Genomic DNA, 17,257 nt, shown 5'->3' on the forward strand with positions numbered 1-17,257 from the left:
ATTGAAAAAGAATCTCAAGAAATTTTAAATATTAAGTTTCTCAGACCATTTCATAAAAGTTTAGGTGCAATGTATAATGTTATTGTATTTCCAGTTTAATCGCTTTCAATAAATTTTATTTTTGTTTCAGAATAATATTATTTGGGCATCAATGCCTTCAATCCAGCCATTTAAGGTAACTTTCAAAAGACCAAATGTCAATTGTTTGAAGCATTGCCGAAAAATAAATTGTCTTAAAATTAATAACGTGTTTAGCCATAAAACATAAATTTTCAAACATAAATGTAAATTTTTTTATTTTTTATAAGCAGTCTTATATCACTTGCTTCCAGACATTCACTCTATAACAGTGCAGCTTTAAGTCATAACACTTTAGAAGGTTTACATATGTATGGATTCAAGAATTGTCTTGACAATGTTTGTAAGTGATGTTCATTTCACCAGATGGTTAAAAGTCTTGTTAGAAGCATGATAATCAATCAAGAGGAAACAATATTTAAAATTTGAAGTAGTATTGCCTGAGAATGTAATTTTTATTTTATTTCACTTTATTTATATATACATGTACTTTAGTTTTAAAAAGGACTTACAATATATGTTTATGGTGTTTTAACTAGGGAATGAATAAACACTATGGAGTGAAACTTACAGAAAAATGAATCTGAATGTAGCTTATTTTAGCTTAGATTTTAACGTCATGTTTTGATTGTTATCACAATAGAAATTATTGTTTTGATGTCTCTATAAAATGTGACAAAGTCCCTTTAAAGTCACTGTAACCATTTTACATTTTTGTGGTTCATGTATTTGTTCTGTAATAATTTTTTAGTTTATATGGCAAGATTCGTCTAATAAACGTTAAAACTATTTCTTTGTTGAACTCGAAATGATTTCTTTTTTAAATAAGAAATGTAATGAACAAATCAAAAACTGATAGGCTGTTAAATACTTAATTTAGCGTCATTGTGGGACAGGTCATAGCTCTTGTGCTTTTATAGTTCATTACACATTCTGACAAAGCGTCTATCTGACGAGGCTTGACTTCAGCGGAAATTGACTTTGGACACTGATGTCATTGTCTGGGAACACTGGATAAAAGCATTCAACTGGGACAGACTTCACAACCCGATTAATACAGTTTGAGGTGTCATTTCTAACACTCACTAAATTAGAGCATAGCATACATGTATGAAACCCTACAGTATCAAGGAGCATGACCATTATTAAAGCATCAGCTGTGTGCTTTGTAACCAATGCATGTCACATGTGTATGTTGTTACCATGTATAACCTGATATATACATTATATTGAATTCAACTGTCTGGTTTATCAGTAATGGCTTATAGATCACAAGCGGATCCAGGGGGAGCGGGGGACTTAAATCGGCCAATTTTACTTTTTATTTCAATATATGTGAAAGAGTAATAAAATATGCCAAAAATTTCGGACTAGAATTGCTCTGAGGGGAGTACCCTTAACCCCCTGTCAACACCTTGCATCAAATGAATTTGTTCTGAAGGAGGGGCAAGTGAAAAGGTTACACTTCTAAGTAACGCCCCCTCTTATGCCAAATCATTGATCCGTCCCTCAAGATATACTCAACTCATATGCCCAGTAGAAAAAGACCAACTGACAATTTTGCTCTTTAAATCACGTCCTTGCATCCTTAGTGTAGGGCTATTTAGTCAAATCCAAGAGTTCAGAAGTGTTTAGGAAGCCAAAAAATAAGGCACAAACTATTTCCTTGGTGGCTCTCTTTCAGCTTTTCAAAATCCTTAGTTATTGATTGGATAGGTACACCAGTTTAATGCTTTAAAGCTGCACTCTCACATAAATACCGTGTTTACAACTTGTTTTATATTTTGTCTTGGAAAGAACTATTTTTTGCATAAATATCTGCAAACCAATGATAAAAGATTGCTGACAAAAGATTAGATCGTGGATTTTCATATATCCGTTCTAAAATTAATGTTTTATGGCTTAAACTGTTACTAACAGTTTAAAAAAATGCATAAAACATCAATTTTTGAACTTAAATATAAAAATATCCGGTAAGCAGTCTTATATAACTGATTTACACGCATTTTCGCAAAAATTTGCTCGTTCCAACACATAAAAAATAAATATTGTCGAAATGTTCAATCTGTGAGAGTGCAGCTTTAATGAAAATGAGCTTATTGAATCCATCAACAGCAACAAAGATGTTGCAACTATACAACCTGCCTTAAATGCATATTATTGTATTATTAATACAATTCCATGTTTGCTTGATTGTGTCAAGATAAGATTAAAAAGATACAAGAATCTTTATTTAAAGTTGTTTTTTTTATTATTAAATATTCCATATTACACAACACAATTAATCACATACACACGTAATGTAAAACATATGGTGTTTATCATGTAATACTTATTTAAGACGTAAGAGTGGTGCCCATACAGAAAATAGTAGACATTTTTATATTCGGAAACAACCTGACAAAACAGAAAGGAAAGGACAAAACAAAAATGCGAAATCAATATTTAACTAAAAAAAAAATAATAAGTAAATAAAGCATTTATAAACTACGAAAATGTGGAAGAAGAAAAAAATACTGTACTAGAGGGTGTTGCTTAAATGTAATTTTTCTTTTAATACATGCCATTTTTGCTCGTGGACTGTTAATTTGTCATTCATGAATGTAATTTCATGTTCGATTTTGTATCGCAAACCTATGTAGTTTTTGAAAGCTGTAAAAGTTGGAGTAATATCTCTAAGCTTCATAAAGTATATAAAATATTTCAACAACACAATCAAGAAATTAATGAGACGACTAAAATTCGATTTTTGAAAAAATCCAAAACTTATGATTTTAATATTTAGACAAATTTGGATATTTATTGACAAGAATAGGTTATTAAGATTGTTCCACAAATTTTGTACCAGTCTACATTCCCCAAAGAAGATGTTCCATTGTCTCTATATATTCTGAACAGAATTGGCATAAGCTGGAGTTTGTGAGCTTGCATTGATATAGGTATCTGTTTGTTGGTTTAAGTCTATAAATGTATTTGTATTGGAAGGTTCGTATTGTTGTATTAATGGTGCATATTAATGGCAAAGTAAATATTTTATTCCACATATTTGTCTCGAGATTTGCTCCTAGAATTTGACTCCATTTATCTTCTTTACCATGGTTTGCTTTAAGGAATTTTATTTGTATAGTATACAGAATTTGCTTAGTATTTTCAACCTTTTGAACAAGTGAGACTATGTTATGATTTACAACTGATTCCTCTTTCAATTTATGTTTTATCTTACTCGGTATACTAGCCGTTAGCTGGTAATACTTGAGGAAATCAGAATTGCCTATGGTATAAAGATGTTTTATCTCGTCAAATGTATAGAATTCTTTTGATCTGTAATCAAAGATATGTTGGACAAATTTAATACCATTTTCATACCATTTATTATAGTATAAACTTTGTTCATTTACCTTTATGTCGGAGTTATTCCATAATATCGTTTTACTTGAACTATTATTTCCAATATATTTGCTTATTTCAGACCATGATAAGAGTACTTCAGCTTAAAAGTTATTTTTATGTGCAATGATGTTTATTGTTTTTTCGTCGAGATTACTTTCGAAAACTAACCTGCCTCCAAATTTATGTAAAGCGTCATTATAAAAAGTTTTGTATTGATGCTTATTTGTTTCATCCAGTAGTCTCTTCACCCATGACGCTTTGATCGATTTATTTAACATATAAATATTTGGAACTCTAAGGCCACCATCTTTAAAATCGTTCATTAGTACTTTCCTTTTTATCTTGTCGGGTTTATTATTCCAAATGAACTTAAAAATTGACGTTTTAATGTCATCAAGGTTGTGTTTAGGTGGTGAAGGTAGAACTGTCATGGGATATATAAGTTTTGGAAGCGCTAATGTTTTAACTACTGTAACTTTTCCAAAAAGTGTCAGTTTTCTGTGTTGCCAACTTTTGAGACAATTCTTGAAACTTTGTAGCTTTGGAACAAGATTATTTTGAATCATATTGCTATTGCTCTTGATAAAAACAATTCCAAGTGTTTTGGCTTCATGACTGTCGTTTTGAAACTTATAACCATCTAAGTATGCAATATATGATGATTTTAAACTCCCTACTCTTAAGATTGTAGATTTTGATGAATTTAATTTTAAGCCAGATATTTTTCCAAAGTTATCTATTGTTTTTATCAAAGTTTCGAAAGATGTTTTGGATCCATCATTAATATATGTAGCATCGTCAGCAGAAAGAGATTGTTTTATTTCATTGTTATAAAGTTGTATCCCTTTAATTAGTTTATTTTTCTGTATTGTATTAGATAGCAGTTCAATACAAATGATAAATATAGAAGATGATAGGGGGCAGCCTTGTCTGACGCCTCGCCCAATTTGAAATTCTTCAGAGAGAAAACAATTATTTATTATAACACTATTATTATAGAAGAGTTTGACCCAGTTTATTAAGCTTTCACCAAAATTTAAATGTTCTAGACATTTTAGTATAAATTCGTGGCTTAAAGTATCATAAGCTTTTTCAAAATCGGCAAAAATATCAACCCAGGCTTATTTGTAGTATTAAAATAGTTAATACTTTCATCGATAAGTCGTATGTTTTCGCCAATGTATCTTCCATGAACAAAACCTGTTTGAAAAGGGCTAACAATTTTATTTAAAATTCTTTTCATTCTATTTGAAATGGATTTTGTTGCTATTTTATAGTCTACATTAAGTAAACTTATTGGTCTCCTGTTTAAGATCACTTCTAAATCTCTGCCTTGTTTTGGAATTAAAGAAATTAGACCTTGTTTCATAAGAGGAGATAAATTAACTTCTGTAAAACATTGATTAATAGCATTGACAAAGAATATTTTTATATCGTTCCAAAATTTCTTATAAAACTCCGCAGTGAAACCATCAGACCCTGGGCTTTTTTGGTTTTTCATCTCTTTTAACGCTTCTCTGCATTCGTATTCTGTTAAAAAACCTTCGCAACTAGCTTTATCTTCATCATTTAGTTTGGCAATTGGTGTTGAGAAAAACTCACTATTGTTATTTAAATCAATATCATCTTTTGTGTATAATTTCTTATAGAATGTCCGTTGAGCATTCAATATTTCTGAAGGTTTACTAATAATTTTATTGTCAATTTTTAAAGTGTGTATTATTTTCATTTCTTCATGCCTTTGTTCAAGGTTTGCAAAGTATTTAGAGTTTTTCTTATTATTTTCCACATGTCGAGCTTTTGCTCTCAAAATAATTCCATGTATTCTTTTAGTGAGTATCTCGTCCAGTTCACCTTTAAGTTTTGAAATCGCTTCTATTATTTGGTTACTTTCACTCTTTGTATTGTTTAGTTTTTGTTCTAAATTAGATATATCGTTTATTATGTATTTCACTTTCTCGTTTGTTTTTCGCTTTAAATTTGATGAAAAATTTATTGTTGAGTTTCTTATGTTTACCTTAAATATCTCCCAAACTGTTATGGGGTTTGTTTCCTTATTGACCTCAGCAGTGTTTGTAATTGTGTCTTTTATAAGCTGTTGGTATTCGCTAATTAATAGTATACTATTATTTATTTTAAAATATCCTGGACCCCTTTTGTTTTCTAAATAATTTAGTTTTATATATACTAAGCAATGATCAGTTTTAAATCCGTGGATAATTTTGCTACTTATACATATATTTTGCAAGTAATTTGAAACTAAAAAATAATCCAATCGGCTATGGGTGATGGGTTTAGTATTTGAATGCCAAGTATATTGCTTTTTATGTTGGTGTTGTTCACGCCAAACATCCAAAAAGTTACAGGAAGTGATCATGTTTAATAGAGTTTGTCTCGCTCGTTTATGTAGTTCAACATTACCATTTTTCTTATCTAAATTACTATCAAAAAAGGTGTTAAAATCTCCTCCAATGATTATGTTTCGATCGCTGTATTCATTTATGAAATTTTCTAATGTTTCAAAAAAGAGCGGTTCGTCTTGGTTTGGTCCGTATAGGTTTATAATAAGTAACTCTTTGTTTTATATGGTTAATTCCAAACCTGATATTCTACCTATTTTAATTTCATGAACATTTTTTTTATTTCTACAAGACAGTTAGGATTAATCAATATTGCAACACCTTCTCTGTTTGTAAAATTGCCGCTGAAGTAAAAATCTCCACCCCAATCATCTTTACATTGCCCAAAATTCTTTTTTGAAACATGTGTTTCTTGCAATAGACAAATAGAAATATTGTTATCTTTCAATAAATAAAATATTTGATTTCGTTTGATTTTGTTTGACAAACCACGAACATTCAACGAGCAGATGGTTCTATCCATAAGGTAGGTTGAAAATGATAATTAATTCACCCTCTAAAACAGAAATTGCAAAGACAAAACATAATGTAAGCATAGTGTTATTACACAGTTTGGATTGGTATTAAATAATTTTTACTTTGATAAAATTAACATAAGGAAAACGATCGTTTAATAATTATCAAGTGATTGGAAGGAAATTTACTTGAACATATTATCTTGTTAAATTAGAAGTATCTTCATTACAGAAAATAAAAAGACGCCTAATAAATTGCAAAAGAAGGAAAAGGCGCATTAAAAATGAATGAAATGTTAGCTAGAAAAAGTATTAATCATAAAATTTAAACAATACTAAAATGAAAAACAAATATGTGTTGGAAAGCATGCCCAAGCTGACTACCACAAACAAACAACTACACATTTTCAGGAATGAGAGTCGCACTTAAGTATTCACTGGATACAGATATCAGCAAGAGTTCAATCAAATTGTATAATATTCAAATGCTATTAAAACCTAAACAATCGCACATGATTCAGCTATTGGTTGATATCTAAGTATAACTTTTCATGTTTCAAAATTCAACAACAATAAAAAAGAAAAATGAGAAGAAGGATGTAGAAAAACGTATAAAACTTAATTTGTTAAGCGTTGAAATAAAATGCCACACAATAGCTGAGCTAACAACTTTTCTTGGATAGCATGTATACAATCTTTATTTAAAGTTATGTACATGTGAAAGCAAGAATCATTACACCAGTGAGCTACATGTACATGCAATTTCTGACATGAATAACATACATCCATAACATAACAATGAGCTGGTTTCCTGGGTAGAAACCAGTATCATGTACGTTTAAGAGGACATGAGAATGTACCAATAATAATTTGAGTTAGAGGAAGACACCAAACCAGTTTCAACCTTTTTGGCAAAACAAAACAAACTTTTTTTCTGCGGGGAGGGGGGTGGGGGTGGGGGCGGGCTCCTCTATATATTTGTTAAAATCAAATACTAAGGAAATATCATTTCTTCACTATGTTGATCAATTTCACTTAGTTCAGATTATTAAGATTGTATTTGTATATCAGAAATGAACGTTTAGATTGAATGCATAAAACTGAGGTAATGAGCGTTATTGTCTGTTTAAAAAACGCCTTGATCAGTATTACCATTGCATTGCCTCATTGCAACTTGATATTTCAGGTTGACTTTCATTCATATTTTGCTTGTTAACGGAGTAGAATGCACAAAATGTTACAATTTCTATTTGTTTACGATTTGCGATTTTAAATACGCCGCCACAGAGTACTTGACTAATCAGATCAAATGTAACAAACTGAGCGAAAAACAAAAACAAACCGGAATTCAAGGGTGGTAGAAAACCAGGAAAACCGTAAAATGAGAATAAAATCAAAACAATCGTATGACCGGCGAATTTCTTCGCGGGTTAGGTGGAGTGTTTGGAAGACGGATATCATGTCCTTAAATTGCGATGGCTGTCAATCTGCAGAAGTTCATTTGAATGGAGTAAAAAGATGATTACGTGACCCGGGTAGCGAAACGTTTAATACCATGTAGTATAATATACAGTACAAAATGCATATTTATTAAAATTAAAAAAAAAATCAATATTTTTTCACATTTTCGGTATTATAATTTTTAGTTTAGAATTATAAGATTTTTTGGATTTTTTACAAAAGAAGTCATTTGTCCCTCGGCAATTCGTTAAAAGCCTCAGTCCCGCTTAAAATTAAATAATAAAATTCAAAAAAATAATAAAATTGAGTATATATCAATGATCGAGTATCATACGATGTCTAATAAAATCCCGAGGTCCATACAATGCTTTATTAAGAAATGAATTGGAAATACCAACGAATTCACGAACTGGATCACTGACGCACTATATGCTGATGAGGCAGATAAAGGGGCGGAACATACCTGAGCAGTTGCCGGATTAGTATGGGGAAATAACTAGAAATACTGAACATTTCCAAAAGAAATCAACATAAAGAAAATTAAGCTACTGTTTCTTTTTTTCAGATGCATTTGGGGAAATATATTTAAACCGAAAGCTTCTTAATTAGAAAATGCAAATCATAAGTATATAAAAAACGTAGCATTTGGATATAAAGGAAGTCACGTGATATGCAAACTTCTTAATGACGTTGTGCTCGCTAAATTTAGATAATACTGTACTATTGCGATAAATGATTTTTTCAATCCTTCTAGGGGTTAAAGAGGTAATAAGGTAAAGAGAAGTGATTTGGATATGCATAAAAATAAATAAGTTTTCATTTCTAAAACATAATGGGACTATAATATTAGACAAAGGAAAAAGCAATATCAACATATTCATGCATGTTTTTATATTGTAAAGTGGAACACGTACAAACGGGAAACAATGCCAGCAAGAATCTAAGCACCAGATATATATCGCATACTCTAATCGTTGTTTCTCAAGCATATTTATTTTCATAAATCTTCATTATTGATAAAAAACATCGTCTTGAAGTATTTGGCTGAGGTTGTACAGGTGTTGAGAATCTGAGCATTTCCAGACAAACCCTGTCATTAGTTTTGCTTTAAGAATCAATCACGATGTTATTGTTTGTCAAATAAATATTTTACTACGTTGTTTGTTTCATGCTTTAACATTGTTTTTGTTAAAAACTGAGAAAAGAACGCCCTGTGCCTTTTTCAAAGTTAAGCGCAGTATAGCCGTTTATATATGTACGTCTTCGCAAACCGTTCAGACCGTTATAAAATTGTTTTGTTCATAATACTCCTCAAACCACCCAAATATATGATTTTCTTATAAGAAGCTGTATGATACAAGTGTGCCTTTTAAATAAACATGTATTGTTAAAATGATGATAAAATGATTTTTGTATATATTGCGAAAGAACTTTAATGATACAAATGTGACTACGGCCCTTAAGGTCTGGGAATAATTCCAGTTAGATAAAGTGTTTGATCGCATTTAGGTATATTTAACGAACGCATAAAGGAATATGTCTTGAAAAGGATGAGGTACGATGAAAATGATGTGGTAAGTCATGTTTGACACCATTGGAAACTTTGGTAGAAAAAAGCAAAATATATCAGACTATTAATATTCATGATATGAAACGCAATGCATATTGCACCAAGAGGGTAAAATTACTTTCTCCATAACAAAAGTTAACGTACAAATCACATGCTGATTAAACAACATTATGATAATCCAACCACCATAAGTTATTAATTGATTGGGAAGAAAATTACTTTCCCAGTAAATCTAACAAGTTACACAACATTCTCAAAAACAGCGGCTGTCAAAGGCGACTGCACTGATAGAACATGATTAATCAGGCATCTACGATTTATCGCTACATGGTTTCCATGAATACAAATGATCTTACAAAAGACGACAACAGTCATGAAACAATGTATGTCCATTACAAAATGGTGTCTTTGTAATGAGATTTCTCTCAACATGTTATCTCTCAATAACTCGATAGGATGGTCGAGTGATTAGTACCGTTTGTTTGCTGTGATAAGGCAGACCTAAACGCACTAGAATTAACCATGGTTACCGATTATTTTGTACGTTTAAAGTATGCAAAACTGCAGATTCGAATATCAAAGACAGGGTTGATTTATCATATTCCAAATTATATATGTCATATAGCTTATTGGAGTTGCTTATGTCCCGTCCGTCACAAACTATTGTTTTTCATGGTCATCATGGGCAAAGGTAAATCTGCGATTCTTTGATATTTGACATTGTCTTTTAAGATATATGGCCCTGTTTGTTAGTTAATTGTCTGAATTTATTTGTGTATATCCAAAAGCATTGCACCTACACAAATGAACCTTGACATGAATGATGGCCAGAATGGTAAATTGTGCACCTGGATTTTTTTTCCTTTTTACTTCGTCTAACAATTATTATGCACCTACACACATTTAACGTTATACGAATATTGACAGCATTGGAAATGTACATGCAGTTTAAGTGACATAACACTTAATTTCACATGAGTCATTGCCCTTAAACAGCCTAAAAAATATCATAATGCACATGCTCATGTTGTTTATTCCAAAACACATAACCATTCCAGAGTCCAGTATGGGTATGGGTGTAATTGGCACCTCTACGAGTGCTAATATCGTCGTGTTTTATTACTTTATGAGTATAATATGTTCAACAGGATTATGCCTTAGCCGAATATACTAGTCAGTTTCAGAGAGTTAAACTTTAACTTTAATTTGAACGGTATCATATAAGATAAGTCTAGTAAAATCTATAGTGTGTTTGTCTGAACAAAATCAGATGTATGCCATAATTTAGTTTTAACTAAACAACATAATTGATTATTATGATCTCCTTAACAGCTAGTCTTTCGCTGAGGTCTCAACACTTGTTCGTTCCAGTAAAAAAGCAACATGAGTTCACTTCGGGTATCAATTCTAACAAAAATAAACTAAAGAAACATTATCAGGTACAGCCTCATCACAAATAACATGTGTTAGTTAACTACTTAGTCTCCAACATCTTGATGTAGACATGTTTCTGTATATAAATGAACCGGGCCGGGTAAACAGTGCTCGCTTAAGATAAAATAATAATTAAGAAATTAAAACGACTATGCATTTATATAGTCAAAACGTGTCTATATCATTGAACAAATACCTAGGAAAAATAATGAGATAACACTTAGTTACTAAATTACGAGCTGTTCATGATAAGGTTTAAATAACTGAGTACAAACGCTTACAAACTTTTAAATATTTCGGTTTTAAGGATAACGGCATTCACATTATGAAGTAAGGTGGACACCAACGCTCAATTAAGTAGAAAAGGTTGGTGGAGGACAACTGTTAACATGAATAATAGAAACAAAATCCTCTACTTGAATAGACCATTCAGGTTTTACGTCAATGTATTTGTCTTTATCAAAACAGTTTGAGTTTGCCCCTGAAACGTACAGCAAGCCACATTGATAAAAGATTGTTTTGCAATTTACCTTTGGCAATTTATCACAAGTATGCGTAAGTTCGTTTAATGCATGATACTGTGGAACCGTTTTAATTCATGTAACACTACTAATGCAGTCACTTTTAAAGGTCTAATTGTGTGTACATCATGGTGAGTTTCGTTCTGTAATTAAGTATTATTTTGAACCACAAATTATAAATCTTTGAGAACCTTATGCAACCTGACACAAACCAATACAGTCGTAGACTATGTATCAAATAAAGCAAGCGCAAAGTATATGACCTCGACCAAGCAACCTCAATAACATATGAGGCCCACCGTTCCAAGGGAATTAATGAACACTTAAGTTAAACTATATGAAACTGCATTAACTGGAATTGTTCGCGGAAACGCGTGGTTGGCGTTCCAAAAGGTATTCATTTCTAAAACAATGATTGATTTATAATCCTAAAAGATTTGAATGCAGTTAATTTATTCAGCAAAGCCCAAATTATATAGACGAAGCAATCAAATAATAACCGTATGCATGCCAGATCAATCAGTTTAAGTGTTTGCTTTGGTAAGTAATATTATGGAAATCAAGATATGGCCTGACGTGTCTGTTTTGAATGGCCACCAATTAACTTAAATCGTCTGCTATTTAGTAAGCCAGCTAATGTTTACGTTGGGGCTACGAACAAACTTGATACTGGTTTTAACCATTGCAAATGGTACCAATAACATATGGGGTATAGATGTTCACGAATGTAGGTGTCTCATAAGTTAAACTAGCTGGCCCTTAATTAAGAGGGGCGACGCTATAATAAACAAACACTTTATTTTACTTTACTTTATAGGGTCAACAACCAAGCCCGTAAATACTAAGCCCATGTGTACAGTTTTGTACATCATAAGACTGATACTTAAATATTTCGAGAAATGAAATGGAAACGACACGTTACATCAAGTATAATGTCATTTTCACACAGTATAAAAGTGGTAACATAAATTTATATTTATAACACAACTGGGTAAACAGTTCCCAGGAAACAAATCACAACAAAACAACCAACAACAAAGATAATGCAAACACAAATAATCATTAACTGTATCAAATTCAGTCTTATGCCATTAAAGGTTACCGTATCTTATTTACAAATAAGCTTTGAATTGCTTTGGTAATAATATTAAAATTATCCAAAGTGATTTTGACATCATTTGAAAGGGTGTTTCTTACTGGATACTACTATTATATCAAATAAAGATGGAGGATAAATTAGACAAAAGGATTAGGCAGTTTGTATGACCATCAAACAGCGTGTATGCATTTTCTTTACTGTATTATATTTCCATATTCTTCATATTAATAATTACACCTTCTAACTGATATCAACATGAGGGATCATAATTTCATGTTAGTGTGCATCAGGTACCTTACCCGTTGAAAGTTGGTAAGATTTGAAAACTGGATGTTCATGATCATGATAATACCAATATCGACTCACGGGTATTGTTAGTAGCTTGATTGTCGATGTAGTTCTCTACCAATCGGTTTCATAAATATAAACACATAGTCTGACAAGGCAACAAAGCAGTCTAAAAAAAGGAACATAAATACTTCTTCAAACAATCTAAATACATATCGGCTGTGCGGCTTTTTACAAACATTGTTTTGTTATTTTTAGGGTTCAAATATTTATCCTTATTTTAAATATGTGAAGTATGAATTTATTAGTTCAAATCATTTTCGGATCCATGCTTTTATGACGCATATATTATGTTGCGACCGAAAAGCACATTACAGAGAGACAAATTTCCACCAAAATTTTAAAAAAACAACAAGAAATTGCGTTTACAATAAGTGCTATAAAATTAATTTCAAACATGTGATGCTTAAATTTGAATTCCTTAAAGGAAGAAAAATGTTCAAAGACCAACAGTTCATAAAATATCTTCACTGATTTTGTTATTTTTAATGTTTAAATTATTAAACCTACATAAAATATTGAGCACACAATATGAGCACTTTTTATATCCGACAACACTTTCGGAATAATTCTTACAAAAGGTTGAAATCTTACCTTCACCGATGATGAGCAAAAAAAACATAAACGAATGTTTTATAAAATACTACAATAATCGTCAAGAGCCTTCTCTCAGTTTCATTTAAAATCTTGTTCATTCTAAAACATTTTAAACATGCTGAAAATATCATAGGGACAACCACAGTTTCCTGTAATCAATGTAGGTCACCTCTCAATAAAACATTAGAAAAAACAACAAGACAAAAAGTACTTACAGTAATACACATATATACATGAACTTATAAACATTATGGAAACATCATAAAAGAACGGAGGCGAATTCTTGGAGCCTGATAGACTTTTCACATGGTGCAAGCATTGACGCTCCTCCAAATATGTATTTTCATAAACCTTCATTACGCACCAGTCTATTGTAACCATGCCCCAACCCCCAGGTTCGTGGGGTCCGGTAGTCTGCGTCCTAGATCTTTTGTCGGACAACACGTCAATTACCAAACAAACATGAGAGACATAATGGTTTTCCCCACCCGACCCTCTTGATTTCAAATTTTAAAATAAATTTCATATTATAAATTGTGAACATTAGGTACAAACCAAATTGTTGATATGTTGAAAAAAAAAATCCACTTGCATATATTTGGACTACCAATCGTTTGACTGGATAACATGGATTTAAGGTCCAGAAGTCCTACTGACTATTATACATGTGTTTATATGTTATCTCTGTTGTATATATCTTATTATTTTCGTATCATGTTGTTGAAAATATACATTTTTTTTGCTTAAGTGACTTTCCGAAGTGACTTTGATTTCAAAGAAAACATGCGGATAGAACCAAACGTCCTTTTTAAGGATGTTATAATCTGACAATGTGTTTGGGTATGCCTATACAAACCGCTCAGAAAAGGTGACATGATGAATGCATTCCGATTCATGATTAAGGGTAATCACAAAGAGTACGCAAACTTACATGGACTGCATAGCAACCCTTTAGTGTTCCTGTAAGAATAAAAATAAATAGGTTGATAATGCTAAATTATTTCGACAGAATTGAAACCAAACAACAAAAAACCCTTTTCATTTGTCTTGAACAAGAATCACCAACTCGAAGAACCTAGAAGTGTTAAAGAAATGAAATCGTGTACATTAAGAACTGAGCCCCAAAACAGCACTAGTGAATCGAAATATAGCAGAAAGAGTTGAAATTTATCTCATACCAATTAATATTTAAAGTGTTGCTGAATTTCGAAATTTCTGTTCGTGATATCACTGTTGTAATGAAATTACTATTATTGGCGAAGATTTACTCTAACCTAAACAAATTAGGTTACCAAACAATACATCTTTGAATAAAAATAGACAAAAATGGTTGAAAAGGAATCTGAAAATGTGCTGGTAATCAGTACTGGTCTTAACTGGATCACGAAACAATGTAGCTTATCTGATTGGTCTATGTGTATAACCGACCTTTATAGTGAAGGGAATCAATAATGTTTGACCATAAAAATTGACTTCAGTGGCATATTGAATAAAGACATAATAAAATTAGACGTACGGTTTCCTATTATATGGTGCGTGAATGATTTGTGCTGAGAAAACACCTACACTAATCAAATGGCAACTATAGGGAAATATTAGTTATGATCTTGACGAAACTACTGCGAAAGCCTAGAAGCAAAATATAGAATGACCCAGTTTGAAAAACGCAATGCTAATGTTTTACAATGACCAAATCAGGTTTGATCTGTCTGTGATGTTTGTTTGAACCTTAGTTTTCACGCTCTAAATGAATGCTGTGAAACATTCGAGGAAGTCGTCAAACATAATCTTTCTCTGATAACTTCAGCACATATCTGAAATAATCTCCGCGTTTAAAGACAATCATTTTTTTTCAATTTGGTAAAATTGCATGTTATTCAACTGAAGCTCGTTTTAGATTAATACTCGGGATAATAACTCTTAACGCGTTTAAGATTCTGATATATCATACCGAACAATTATAAAAAAAAATCAAAATTCAGTTATTTGATACGTCTTATTGATCCCCTACATACATGTACAAACAATGATAGTGCAGTTCTCATGCAACGGTTTTTACGGACAAAAACATACTATGTTTTAGACTATTGATTTAAATAATCAATTGGAGAAGATCAAACGATCTTTTTTTATCATAATTGAGTGAATAAAACAGTCAATTATATTAATGTAATGACTCCTCAACTATATAATATTGGTTATACTTTTGTCATATTACGAATGTGCCGAATATTTTAGGTGTACCAGTGCAACTTTCAACATTTGCGTGTTTGATTTGAACATATGACAACCGCATTCATATACAAACATATGTGTTGTAGTTATCTTGTACGCGTCATATTGATTGCAGTTGTTTTCAAATAAGTTTGATAACTTGTTATAACAATGGCTAAAAAGTTAAATATCTCTTGAAGTCAGTGATATCATGACAAGAAAAGCCTGAATTATTGAAAGGTAAAACATATGAAATAGAGTTGTTTTGTCTGTGAATTTAGTCTTATTGTTGCAATTTTTGGGCCATAAGTCCAAAATGATAAGTGCGTCATAGCTGTCGATCAAATCTGTTTAAGTTATGACTGATACTATTTTAACTAATAGAACTACAAGTTGGCGAACAAATGCTCTAGACAGACAGCGGTAAAAGTCAATTTGGTCATTTTTATTATTCAAAGGGCAGCATTATGTAACTAACTAGCCATCGATACAATTTACTTGAGACATTATGCCAATAAAAGTTATAGCCATGTTTGTTAAAGATTGGATACGAAATACTCAAGTTAGAAGGTAAACATATTAACTTCAGAGAAAAAAACAAAATCTGACTGTTGATTAAATTCATTCGAAACAATACACTTATAAACTGTTTGGTCATGTTTTGTAAATATTGGAACGGAAATGCTCCAGTTGCCGTTGTCTCGGAATACGAAGACGCCGGATATCACGATCCGTATAAAATATGACTGCTTTTTTCTGCAGGCAGCATTGACATTTTCGTCTTGTCTTTTACAAGTAGCGTAAATACACAGTCCGAATAAAGGTCTTAGTAAAGTTCACTTTATAAGCTGTTTAATGGCAAAATACTTTTTAAAATCTAAAATGATGTAAGTGAACTTAAGATGCAAAGATTCGAGATGAACTTTACCGTGTCAATTAAAAAAACACAATAAAATGTTTACTTTAAAATGCACCATTGTTGAGTACTAAATGCAGATGATCCACCGGTTTTACCGAAGGTGAATAATCAATGTTCATCATAGCGTTACCGTTTGCTCATTTTTATAAATCCCTTCCCTTATTTGACAAAATATAGCTTTATCAGAATTACCAGAACTGTTCAACGGGTTCGTGTACCAAACCATTTTATTAGAATTGCTCGTATTACAGCGGTAGGTAAGACATGCCCGTATTTGAGAATGAGTACGGAGGTACCCCAATCAATATGCTTGAGTTTGACCTCGTTTAAACTAATACTTCAAAAATGAATCCATTACACATGGTATTTGAATGCAATACTTTTGCAGTTCAGACTTTATAATTAAATAAGAAAATGCATTAAGATTAACTTACGTGAAAATGCAACATATACGTGCCAGGTCAGTTTCAAACCCGGGAACAAGTGCGGTATCCTCACTGATTGGTAAGCATAAGTTATCCAAAATAATGTACTCGCTAAGGTGTAGATTTACGGTAGGTGAAACAAAGTCCATGCCTTTTTTATTGTTCTAGAAACAATATTCTGGAGAATTTGGGTATGATTTTTCCTCACATTTAATGAACATAATGGCAAACAGACGAAAGTAGAAAAAATGTCCAAAACAACAGCTATTTTGTCACCTGTTTTAATCGATGCGAAGTAGAATGAAATAAATGCAACCACATGTAAA

This window comes from Mya arenaria, chromosome 17 (assembly GCF_026914265.1).
Source record: "Mya arenaria isolate MELC-2E11 chromosome 17, ASM2691426v1".
Lineage (NCBI taxonomy): Eukaryota > Metazoa > Mollusca > Bivalvia > Myida > Myidae > Mya > Mya arenaria.